The sequence below is a fragment of the Mytilus californianus genome, unplaced genomic scaffold (assembly GCF_021869535.1).
Source record: "Mytilus californianus isolate M0D057914Y unplaced genomic scaffold, xbMytCali1.0.p SCAF_4, whole genome shotgun sequence".
Taxonomy (NCBI): Eukaryota; Metazoa; Mollusca; class Bivalvia; order Mytilida; family Mytilidae; genus Mytilus; species Mytilus californianus.
In genome coordinates this window covers 49,976,525-49,990,198 of record NW_026262690.1, presented here as the reverse complement: position 1 = coordinate 49,990,198, position 13,674 = coordinate 49,976,525, and the positions used below count along the sequence as shown (strand labels likewise).

Here is a 13,674-nt window from a genome sequence, read left to right as displayed (position 1 = left end):
ATGTTGTTAATGTGCTCTCCCCAATCTAGATCATTTGCAATTGTGCAGCCTATGAATTTAGTCGATGTTTCATGCTCAAGATTATGGCCGTGGAGTTTGCAGTCCCACTTGATTGGCTTTTTCTTTTTTGTGACTGTGAGGACGCTGTATTTTTTAGGATGGAACTCCATTTTCCAAAGTTTTTTCAATTTTGCCAGTTTGTCCAGGTCTTCTTGGAGTTTATAGCAGTCGTTGTCTGTGGAAATGGTCAAATAGACCACAGTATCGTCCGCAAACAGTCTCACTGTGGAGTGTAGGCCTTCTGGTAGGTCGTTGATGTAAAAAAGAAAGAGACTGGGTCCTAAGACTGATCCTTGTGGTACTCCGGATTCTACTTTCACGTTGTCTGATGTTTCGCCTTCAACAACTATTACTTGGGTACTGTTGGTGAGAAATTCCTTTATCCATTTGTTTGTTTTACTTCGAAGGCCATAATGGTGTAGTTTATGGAGGAGTAAACTGTGGGACATATTTTCAAAAGCTTTTGAAAAGTCCAGTATTAGCAGATCTGATTGTTTTCCTTTTTCACTTTTCTTGTATTTGATATAGGTCCAGAATCTTTTTGTTGGTGAACGGATGTCCTCGTTATCTTCTGGAATTATTATGTCTTCTATATATTTCCAATAGGTTTGTCTTGATTTTCTTTGGATGGTTTGTTTCAGTTGTTTAAATCTTTTAATACCAGTAGCATGGTTTGATTTTAAAATTGTTTTTTATTTCAAAATGTATCTTCTTTTGACCAAGATAATAGCGGGAGGGAGAGGTTGACTTCTTAAAACCTTTAACCCTTACTACATGATGGACGTCACGGGTCTTTTATAACTGACCATACGGTATGGATTTTTTTTATTGTTGAAGGCTGTACGGTGACCTATAATTGCTTACATCCACGTCATTGTAAATCTGGTGAAAAGTTGTCTCATTGGCAATCATACTACATCTCCTTATGTTTTATATAGACAAACAAACAACGATCATGTTCCGCGTGTCATGTAAAATATGGAATGAACTCGGAATCTATTTGTCAAAGGACTAATACAAGGGCTATTAGTTTCTTCGTATACTGATATTAATATTATCTTATCCTTAATATGGACAGAAATATGCTCAAATATTCAACAACATTTATTAGAAAAAGACGTTTTTAGAATTTTTAAAGACTGTTCCGCTTAATTCATCTGGGACTATTATACTAAGTAACTTAATAGTATAATAGTCCCAGAATTCATGTATAACGTGACAGTAACCAAATTGCACCTATTTTGACAGTTTTTTTACCTACTTTTATTTATGGTACAGAAGAAATTTTCCATTCTGTGTTTATTTTGTAGATGTATCATTATATACTATATAAATCCACCAATTTAATTTTGAATCCATATTGAATCATAGAAAAATATGTTTGAACCGACCTCGAAACGACCCATAATTCTATATCGAGGAGTACCCAAATTGCATCCATGCTTAAATTCACATCCGTAAAAATCAAATAACTAAAATTTTGTTTATTTTTTTTCAAATATTTAGAACAATTTGACAATAGTTCATGCTTACTAATAATTTCTTTAAGGTATAGTGCTTGTGACATATTGTAATTGCTCATTTATAAAAGTTAACTTTTTGTGGACGTCGCATGGCGACGTTTCCGTAGAGTTTACTTTTTCACTGAATACTCCATCTGTGACCATTTTGTGTATATTTAAAAATATCTATCTATGTTGAAAGACGTGCATAATGTCAAATCATTAAAATACAAATTGTTTTATAGTCTCTAAGAAAACTTGTAAAATTTCCACTGCTATTTATGCTAAATATGTGCAATTTGGGTATTCGGTGCAATTTGGGTACTGTTATATTTTATCAAAATGCTATATACGTTAGCTTTCTAGTAAAGATGGTCAAAATCTGCAAATCGTTATGATCCGTTATCTATTAGGGCGCATTACGTTTGGGGATTAATTTTTTTTTACGTTTGCTCGCAGCTTTTGATTACATTTGCGCACATTTATTTTACAGGTAAACTCAGGTTAAAATAAAGTTAATTAATAAAAATAATATAAAAATACAAATATGACTATAATTTGTGAATTTTCATAATAAATATGACTATAAATTATTAATTTTGAAAATATTTGTTAATTCAAATAAAAAAAAAACACAAAAAAAGATGTGTAAATTTATCAGGGTTATAACTTTTCAAGTGAGCCTTCCTGGTTAATCACCACTCTTCGTCACTATACTGTTTTTTTTTTCATCTCATCTTGTCATGTGAGTTTATGTAATGTTATAACGTTTGATGAACTTCTTTGTACCATTGTAACTCATGTACTATATATCAGTACTTTTAATTTTTAGATTAGCTATGTTTTAACAAATTTTACATTTTTATCTGTATATATTTCTAGGATTTAGTACTTGTGCATAATAAAATCCCACTTCCACCTCCTCGTTGGTGAGCAGGGGACTTAGGAAGGGGTACTTGTACTTGTAAATAATTGAATAAATCAATAAATGGATAGGTATTATTACCTGTGTTTACCTGTCAAATAAATGCGCGCAAATATAATCAAAAGTTGCGCGCAAACGTAATGATTTTTAAATGTAATGGTAATGCGCGCAGGTATCAGGTCCGTTCGCGCCCAATACACGTTCGCACCCTACACGTTCGCACCCAATTTTTATTCAAATTCAAGTTGAATTATTAGATATTTTTTTATATGTATATACTAAAAAAATAATATTTTCCTGAATAAAAATTGGGGAATTATTATATGAAAGTTTTTTTAATCAATTTAAAAATGTTAATTATGTACAAATGTATGATTACTGCTAGAGTGGGGTGCTCATTTTCGCCATAATTTCCATGTTTTCTGCAGTTTATGTTCAGGTCTTTATGTTTTTGAAGTAAACTGATATTTCTATATGAAGATAACATCAAAAGCAAAATATTCTTAGCTTGAAAACGTGTTTCCTTGAAAAAATTCATCTGAAAAGTTAGATTAAAGGCTATTTGAAATTTCCTGATGTTTTGTCAAAGGGGGACACATATTCGCCGTTTTTACACATCTATTTAAAACCAAATAACTGCAGCTTTAAACAATATTTATCAAATCAATTTCATTATAGATGAATAGCAGACATTTCAAAGGTGTAAATAACTGAAATTTAGGGCAATCAGTCAAAGAATTACTAAGAAATACTTCTTTAAAATCGTGCTTTTCATTCAGGAAATTGGCCGAAAATCGTTGTTCGTTTTTCGGTCCTTTGCGGTAAGTGCCGACATTTTGTCTAAGTTTAAAAAATAATCATATTTGTTATAAAAATATAATTTACCGGCACATTTCTTCCATTTCAGCCATCCTTTGAAGTTTTTACACCTAAAAATCACAAAACGGCGAAATTGTGTCCCGGCGAATATGTGCGCCCCACTCTAATTGGTATTTTACACAGCTAAATTTTTGAAGATTTAAAAAAAATCCGGATTTAAAGAGAGGCGAAAGATAATAAAGGGATATTCAAACTCATAAGTGGAAGAAAACTGACAATGCCAATGCCCATGGCAAAAAACGAAAAACAACCAAAAGACAACCAACAGTCTAAATATTCTGTACATGAACTGAGAAAACTTTTTTTTACAAGGGCACACAACTCATCTGAAGAAAATACTAGAGTACTTCCGAAAGTCGTCTGCTCAAACGAAATCAAAATGGGAAAATTTGCCAGAAAAGTTCATGAAAAATCTGATAAATACATTCCAATCGTTCTAAATAGTTTGACTATTATATTTTGCATGTGTACCTTCATTCCTGTAGGATCCGTTAAAAACTATTTTCATGGAGAATGTGTGCTTTATGCCAAACCAGTTCTGACTGCTGTAACACGACCCAACAATTTGACTACAATAACAGTTGACTTGAAGTCATCAGTTTGGGGCGAACTAAGCACGTGTTACTATGTTATATACACGCCTGTTGTGGTTGGAATCTACACCTTTATTTGGCTTTGGTTCCATATTCAGTTGAGAATGTCGATATTTGATGAAGGGTATGTTACAGTATGATGGTCATCCAGCCAAGAAAATATACAGTGTATCCTTACCATTGACAGAAAAGGGGCTTACCCCTAGTTTGGTTCTGCTAGGGTTTGTCCGTATCTAAAGTCTGTTTGCCTATTTAAAAAAATATATTAATAGTAATGGTGTTGATGTTTTTATATATTTATCATAAGTTAACTTCTGGTCATGTACCCTTCTCGAAGAGAATTACAAAGTCATCACTCATTCATCTATAACGAACTTGTCATTTGTGAAAAAAGCTCGCAAAGTTCAAATTATTATTAGAGGTGCAATAATGTTTATTTTCATAAATTAAAGGGGAAATTTTCAAAGTGATAAATTGAAGAAGGCTTTACACAAATGTAAATGTTTCAGAAAACAACTTTCTCAAAAGTTGAGTGAACACACAAGTTTAATTTGGTTGGTTTTTAAAAGAATTTGTGCATGTTGCCCTCTATCATGGTGGCAAATTAATGGGATATCTAAATCAAATTATTTCGATAGGAAACTATCTATTGGTAATTATGTTATTTTCTAATGTGGAAATCCCAGAAATGAACTTTATATTCAATGATAAAAATATACCTATTACAAATATTCATAAACATTTAGGGGTTACATTTAGCAATGATGCTAAATGGAATGTCCACGTTGATAATATTATCTTAAGCACATCTAAACATATAAATATGCTAAGGAAGTTGAAATATAAACTGAGCAGAAAAAATTTAGAAAAACTCTATTTAGTTTTTCTAAGACCATTATTTGAGTATGCCAGTGAAGTTTGGGATAATATTGGGGTAGGTTATATCAATAAACTGGAGCAATTACAGCTCCAAGCTGCTAGAATAGTTACGGGGTTACCTATATTCACAAGCTCAAGGGTTATTTATGAAGAACTTGGATAGGAAACATTAGCTGAAAGAAGAGAGAGAAGAAAAATTCAAATGTTTGATAATATTAAAAAAAATAATGTTCCAGAATATTTGACAAATTTAATTCCCCCAAAAATCCAAAGTATGACGGTCTATCCTCTACGCAATGGAAATGACATCATTATTCCATTCTGCAGACTAGCATTGACTAATGATTCATTTATTCCATCAACCATACGTCTTTGGAATAATCTTGATGATTCATATCGTGATGCGGAATCAATAAATAAATTTAAAACTGAACCTAAAAAAACTTTACCCTCAGAGTAACATATTTGTACTGAAGCAATATGAGTTTGGAATTCGAAAACTGAATATTATTCTAACCCAACTTCGATGTTTTGCATCATCCTTAAACTATGATCTATATAGGGTCAATATTATTTCTGACCCTTCTTGCCGTTGTGGTGTTAATCGTGAAGATTCCTATAATTTCTTTTTTAAATGTATATTATATTCAGACATACGAAATAAAATGTTTGAAAGTCTGCGCTGGCTTCCAAATGATTGTAAAATTAACATAGAACTACTAACCTAGGGTAGTTATCTTCTTTCTCTAGAGCAAAACCAAACCAAGTTCGGAAAGATTTCTAATTGTCTAGATAGCAAACCATGATCGCACACACATCATCATCTAAGTAAAAGTCTTCCTTTTTTTTTCTTTTTTTTTTTATTTTGTTTGTTTAATTTGTATTTTATTTTTTGTTTTTGTTTTCTAAATATTCCTTTATTTATTTTTATTTATTTATTTTTTCTGTATTATTGTTTTCTTTCTGTCTTCACTTTTCTGTCTTTTGACATAAATCCATATATATATATTAAATAGATATACCATTCTATACATGCATGCTCATACATATATTTTGTATTATATTGCTATAAATGTTAAATGGAGAAGACTTCATAAGTCTGTTTGACTTGTGTCTTATCCAATTTGTACTTGAACAAATAAAATATGTTTAAACTATCTATTGGTAATTGCAAAAGTTCTGTTTCACATGCACAAATTACTGTATACATGTATGAAGGGTAAATCAAGAATGGATTTTTGGAATACATGTAATTTTTCAGATTTTGTTGATAAGATAACAAAGAAATAAGAAAAAAATCATAGATTTCATTCTGTTGTTTGGTAGCAGGAGGCATTAAACTCATATGTTTTAGTTGGACTTTTAATGACAGCAGAATTTTAGTATTCTTATAAAACTTTAAAAAATGTAAAAAGCAAGAAAATTTCTTCCCGATATTGTTCTAACTGCTAATCACACATTTTTGGAAGGAAATCTCCTGAAAAGATTTTTACAGTACAAATAATGAATAAATAAGTTGAAATAGTAATTTTTCAAAAACAAAAAAACGTAAACAAATATAAGATACATGAACATTACATTTGTCTCAAGTTTTATAGTGAATTATAGTGTAAATATAATTGACAGTAGGACAATCTGAAGTTGCTGCTAAATTATAATGATAGTTTTAATAGAAAAAAATCAACAAAACTAGTTGCGAAGTTTTATTGTAAATTTAAGATTAACAATATTGAGTTTTCAAATTTATAGTGTACTCACTTCTAAGCTTTTCAAAAAAGAAGTTTTACCCACCAAAAATGTCATATTTGCAAAAACGCCTGCTGAAATTGATAAAAAAAGAAATGCTTTTACATACAAATTCAAAGTTTTGGGGTAATTTCTAAAATCAGTCGACTGATCTGTCATTTTTACAGGATCTATGTCTCTTTGACATTTATATTGACCATTGCATTGTAAGCACTCTCACCTGCATTTCTTGTAGAGTTTTTATGAAGTTTAATATTATATCAAAGGCTTATATCATGGAGGTCTTGGAAGAGTGCTGACCAATTTGAACTATTTTTACAGGAGTTGTGCTCCAAAGAATTGAATTTAAGATTAAAAGACCTTCAATTGCTCTTTAAACAATTTGTTTTTAACTGTTAATAGTTCCTAGACCTGAATATGCATGAATTCATTGCCACTGAACAGTAAAAACATGCAACAACCAATAAATCTGACAAAAGTAATGTGTCCAGATTGTTTAACTGTGCAGTCATGTAAATTTTGTCATTTGCACAAACAAAGTATACATTGTACAGGGACTGATGATAACCAGAATCTGTACTCATATGATGATAAAAACAAATCCATACAAGACTCTGCTGAGTGCCTGACATAAGAAAAAATAAGTTCAAAGTGAAAGATAAACATACAATATACTATTAACTCTGCTTATGTGAAATATATTTTAAATGGGACACATTACAGAGAAGGGACAAAACATAAATACTTATAAATATGTAAAGGTGATTGATGACTATGCACTTTAATACTGTTACTAACAATGTGTGTTTCTTTTTTAACTGGTCTCTTATTTTTAACCTGCCAAATGAAAAGTATAATATTTGGTATAAATGAGGTTTTAATCATTTACCTTATTTGAACTTGTTTAATTTTCTATCTTTCAGAAATGTATTGGCAGCATTTATAATTGGAGGAGTAACAAACATCATACTATTCATTGTCCTTTTTGTAACCAGCTGTATTGTAGTGGTTGGCACGTCACAATTTTGCAGTAACATTGAAGAGGCTCTTAAACACAGGTGAGATTTTATAACAAGTAGTTAGTAGGAAGTTACAATAGATGTAAACTATATTCACTCAACATCACACATTTTATAAAAAAACATGTTTGTTTTTGTTACTTAAAATATTATTGCATACCCTGTAATTATTCATATGAGGTCTATTTTCAATGTTTTGTCTGATGTCCATGATGTGAAACCAACATTGTACTTCGAAAAAGTCAAATAGCGGTAAAGTTAGATAAAAAATCAGTTCAAGAAGTATGAAATATATCATGTAAGTGATCAGTGTGTGTCAAATTTTGAGGAAATAGAATCTTTGACATCCCATTTAACTATTATGGTTGCTGACCCCAACTGCCTCTCTTATTTGTTAGAAGAAAATTGGACAAAAAGTTCAATGACAAAATTTGAAAAATCCTGTGAAGGACCAAATATCAAAATTTGGTTGATTGATACATTTATGACCTTCTTAAAGATCACTTTTAGTCAAGTTCCCCAGGCCAGGTATGAATAGATATTTATACATCCAGCACAATCAAACAGATATTCAAAAGCATTAATTGGCAAGAATAGTTATAAGGGTTCTTTAATATCCCCTGTCTTTATACTTCCTGTTAAGACTAAACAAAAGACCTTGAAGCAGTTTCAGTGTCATGAACCTATGGCTTTATGAAATTTTATACTATTTCTGCTGTAGACCACATAAATATAGCACATATTTATTGATGTTTTCCTAATATTTACATGAAGTTGACCTTTAACAATATGATTGGGTATTTCATAAACTATTTGTTGAACAGTACATTCATTAGTTGTTAGTATATTTGTACTTTTTGTATTTAAAAGATTTTATTAAAGGTCAGCTGCTCTTTTCACAAAAAATCTTCAGAGTAAAATTAATTGTAAGTCATACACATTTCAGTATAACTTATGATAAATTTTAATCGTAAGAGTTTTTGTGAAAAAAATCACTTGTAAGTTGGTAACTGTAAGATTATTCTATTTATACAACAGTGTAAGGGTCAGTGCCTTGATGGTGTATTATAAAATTTTATATTATATTTTTATGATAGTGTATAGTAAACTGATGTAAGTATTTATAAATGCACTAACTATGTCATGTATGTAACACAATAAGAATGACTGCGATCGGTGTAGATTATATTTTTGATTTTGCTTTATGTTTCATAAATCCTTGAAATTGGGTTACATGAACTTACATCTCCATATTTTGCATGAGTAGATAAGGTAAAAAATATTTTTACCAGTAAATCCTATGTGAACTTTTTTCAGCCTTTGCTTCCCATTTTTATTTTGATTTATTTACTTTATTTTCACTGAGTCTTTTTTTCTTCTTCTAATTTCCACTTGCATGATTATGAAAATTTATGATTTAAAAGTGACACTTCCACCCTAACTGAGGTCACCCTAAAAAAATTCTTTGTTTGATGTTGCCTACTCATGACTTATAGTGTTGGGTAGGTAGGTAGAGTGTTTGGCCGACAAAATAAGTTACATGTTTTAGACAAGAAAATGATGTTAGAGCAGGAAAAAATCCTTTAAAAAAATTGAAAACGATTTGTGTCATAAATTTTTCGGGTAGGCTGCTTTTAAGTGGGTAGGTAGGCAATATCAAACAACTTAAATTTTATTTTTGGCCTCATGTATATCCAGCACAGTAAAATATGCATGCATGAACTTCATTTTTTTTATAGACATGTATAGTTTTTCCTAATATTTTTAATAGTATATATATTAATTGTCAAAAAAGGGATACTTCTGATGTTGCAATTTTTTAACAGAAAAATATAGTGAATATAGTGGAAAACACAGAATATACTAACTTTAAACTGTTAAAGTGTTTGTAAGCTGCTATAAAGTTGACATATCTTGGATACTTATTTTGTCAGATATCATTTTGTGGACTGGTCTTTAATTCTGTCCAAAACATATATTAATCACCTGCTTATAGTTCACAAATCAACTTTTATAACTTAATTTATCATAACAATATGCCTTGCTTTTATGGTTCAGGAGTAAGGTACTATAAGTACGAAAATCTTATATATGCTTAATATTTTAGCTGATAACTTATGTTTTACCTGTGGAAAAGCCTTGATCTCATTGGAAATGCAGGTCACTTTTGATTTTCAGCATAGCAGCATCTTATATTCTGAAAAAAACTATGGACCATGACAAATTGAAAATCTCTTGGATAACAGTTGTGTGCTGGAGCAAAATTCCTTTATAAGGTGTTGGAATATAACTGTAAAATATCTAAATCCTCTTTGTATTGCATTTCTGTATTCTTTGATTTTGTTGGCCATTTTTCTTTATTTTTTATACTTTTTTAGCCCATTATTCTCAATTCTTTATATTTTAGCACCTCATTATTCTCTGTTCTTTTTTTATTTTTGCCCATCTTTCTCTATTCTTTATATTTATTGCCCATTATTCTCTATTCTTTAAACCCACATCCACACCCTCATACAAAATCTACAAAAAGGCCAATATGACAGGAACCATTAGATGACTCCTTATAAAGTAATTGCCATTAAATGACAATTTGTGACTAATTATTATAATTTTGCCAATTATCTCATAAACTGTGTAGAAAGTAGAAACTATGAGATCTACAAAAGTTCCAAAATGACCAAATCTTTGAATGACTCCTTACGGATTTAGTGCACTTAAATGATGATTTTTTTTTTATCCAGTTTATTACATTTTGGCCAAAATATATAGTAGATAAAAAGTACCTGTAAACAGCAAAATGACCAAGATGATCAAAAAAGGTATTTTGGTCCTTTTTGCATATTAAAAAGTGGGTAGTAAAAATACAATTTGCATTTTGGTTATTTTTAAAAAAAAATTTATACACAATAAGTGAAAAAAAAAATCCATTTTCAATCAAAAAGAAATTTCCACAAAAAGATGTATCCAGACTTCTTACACATGAATGCTGTTTTTGAATCTTAAGAATTGTTGGTAATCTTATTGTTGGTGTAAAAAATTGAAAATCAAAATACCTCATTGGATATCCATAGATATTAGATATTTTGAAAGTTGTCAACTAATCTTTATGTAACGGTGTAGGATTTAAAAACATTTCCTAGAATGGATTAGATTCTCAAACAATGATTTGAGAGAATAATATAAAAGGATTAGTTTCTATTTCAACCTTAAACCCTTCCATGCTATCCATGCACTATCTACTCAGTGAGTAAATGAACGCTCATTTAAATTCAAAGTGTGTAGTTGATTTATAAATATCTAATTTAGATATGGATGTTCAGAAGTTGAAGATTTGGTTTGGTCAGTTTATACAGATGGAAGAACACATTCCTTCTATAGATATCTACAGCTAGGACAGGTGAGACTACATCATATAACATACACATCTTATCTTAGTCAAGTTTCCCCTCCAAAAGTCTTGATGCTCTGACATTGTATGTTTGTCTGGTTAGAATGTTAGAATTTTTTGAATTCTTCACTAGTTTCATTGTTGATTAGATCCACCTGTTCTTTAAGGTCATATGTAGAATTATCAATAAATAATAAAGAGTTCTGCGTGCTCATTACTGACTTCATCTTGCAACTCTGTAAAGTTTGAGGGTTTTATGTCATCATTGGATACCACCATAAAGCAAATGTAACTATAGATAACAGCAATAAAAGAACTACTTTTGTGATACCATCTGGCCATTATTTTATTAATTTGATAATTAACTCATTTACCCTATGGTACCCCATTTTTTTCTTTTCTAATTTAGGACTGTAAAGAATCTGATTACCGTTAGTTATATTTACTGAAGACAATAGATCACTTTTGAGTTATGTCCTTCACTGGAAAAGTTCGTCAATTATACATGCCTTTATGATGTCATTTACCAGATAAAGGGGACCGCCTGTATCCCTGCACTATTAAAGTTCATCAAGCATCTTCGTGATAGTCATTATTCAGGCTAATCTAGAAAAAAATGTTTGTTCTGTAGGTGCTCAACATGGGAAGGAAGTGACGATGTCCCTAAATGCACGAATGATGTTCTCTAAAACCACCAAAGTTTTTGACGGAAATGCAACAAACACGAAAGTGGTCTATTGTTTCATGGCAGTTTTATGCCTCTCCAACCAAAGTATTGGGTTAAAGTGTTGGTTTATAGTAGTTTACCATGAAGTTTTAGTTCACATCAACTTGATACTTAGTGAGCATGTTCATAATTTTCATTGTTTGTTTGTTACAGGCTTGTAGCTGGATAACCCTTGCAGTAATGGCTGTCCATATTATTTTTCATTTCAAGAAAGGAATGCAATTATTGCCAAGTAGAAATGACAATAGTGAGAATGAGAGTATTATTTCTGATGATGAATGTGATGCAGCATATCTAAATCATGATATTAATGATGAAACAGGTTCAGTCCGATTTCACCACACAAGTAGTAAGAATAAAGGCTTTAAGAGAAGTGACGAGGCATTCCTTCTACCTCTTTGATAATGTTTATCAACTTGCATATTTTATATAAGAATGTGATAATTGCATTAACACTATTTAGTATTTTTAACTTATATCTACAAATTAAGAGCAGTTTGTTTGAGTACATGTATGCTTTGTTGCCATGCCCAATGGAAAGCACATCATTAAAAAAACTTGGGATCTGTAAGATTCATTTATGCCCCTTGAAGTGATGTTTATGTAATAGTATCTGAAAATTCAAAACTTTACATTCATCAAATTTATTGTAGTGGAATATATCCTTTATTTAAGCATGAATACAATGGAGCATTAGAAAATGATGTTTTTTCTACTTTTATTCCAAATTTGTTGTTCATTTTTTGTAGGCTGTTCTGCTTAGTTGATAATGACAATCCCCTCTTTAAGTAAATTAAATACAGCACAAGAAATAGGATCATCTTCACAGTAGTCTTCCTGAGCCCCCCTTTTGTGGGAAAAATTTGGTTGATTATATAGGGAATCACTGAAGCGTGACTGGAGCGGGTCCCCCCTTAGGTCAGTCAGCGGGCCCCCCCCCCCCCCTTACAAAAAGTTCTGGATCTGCCACTGATTTATCATATGGACTTGCATGTAAATATGAGAAGCAATTTATCCCCCAGCTATTTTTGGTAGGTGCATAATATTAATGGCATACTGGTAGATTTATTTTGTTCTCAAATATCAGTCTTTTCACAATTTCTCAATATTGTTCACAGACGCACATATTCCTTAAAATTGTTAAAATAATTATGCAGAGTATTGATTATTCATAAGACATTTTTCAAATCAGTTTTAATTTTGCTCTGCTTTGTAAAGGTCAATCAGTTTGATCTATTATACAATTTAGTCTGTGATGTTGTCTTCCTTATAGTGAACTTTGTTTCCCTCAAGGTTGGAAGGTAACAATATTGTTGGTTAGCTTTTTATGAGTAATAATATAGTTTTAATAAACAATATTAGGTTTATGTATGTAAATGTGATATTCTAAAGAATTTAGTATAATGATATTTGTTGCAATGGGTAAAATAGAACGTTCTCATCATCTCATGTGATTAAGATGTATGGTGATTTTTTTTTGAATATCTTGAAGCCTACTTCAGATTTTTTTTAGAACAAACCTGTCAATTTAAAGCTTACCAGTCCCAAAGGGCAAAAACCACTTTAACAGCAATGAGCTAATATTTTGATGAATAATTGGGTATAAACAAGTATTTACAGATCAAGTCCAATGACACATTTCTGCTCTGTTTGAGAGCCAAATTTTATATTTTATATGTAACAGTAGATGACATAAAATGTTACCTTTAATTATCAGTCATAATTAATAAGTCATTCTTCTACACATCTTTTAGCCTTCCATGCATATATAGAGCTGACTCTTTATGCCCATGTTCAATTGTAAGGGGGAGGGTAGACATTTTGTTATCCTGTCATCTGCCCATCCCATAGCAGGTTAAAGTTTTGGCTTAAGGTAGTTTTCTATGAAATTGTGGTGACATCAACTTGAAACTTAGAAAACTTATTGATTATGATGTGAACTTTTAAAGATATTTG

The 13,674-nt window shown here is 30.7% G+C and overlaps 1 long non-coding RNA gene across 1 annotated transcript; it reads left to right on the top strand.

The window, feature by feature from the left end:
• The first annotated feature begins 8,698 nt into the window (after window positions 1-8,698).
• LOC127738208 (uncharacterized) lies at window positions 8,699-12,559 on the top strand. The gene is made up of 3 exons (XR_007999959.1): window positions 8,699-8,716; window positions 10,910-11,000; window positions 11,872-12,559. It is a non-coding gene; the product is annotated as an uncharacterized LOC127738208 (long non-coding RNA).
• The last annotated feature ends 1,115 nt before the right edge of the window (window positions 12,560-13,674 follow it).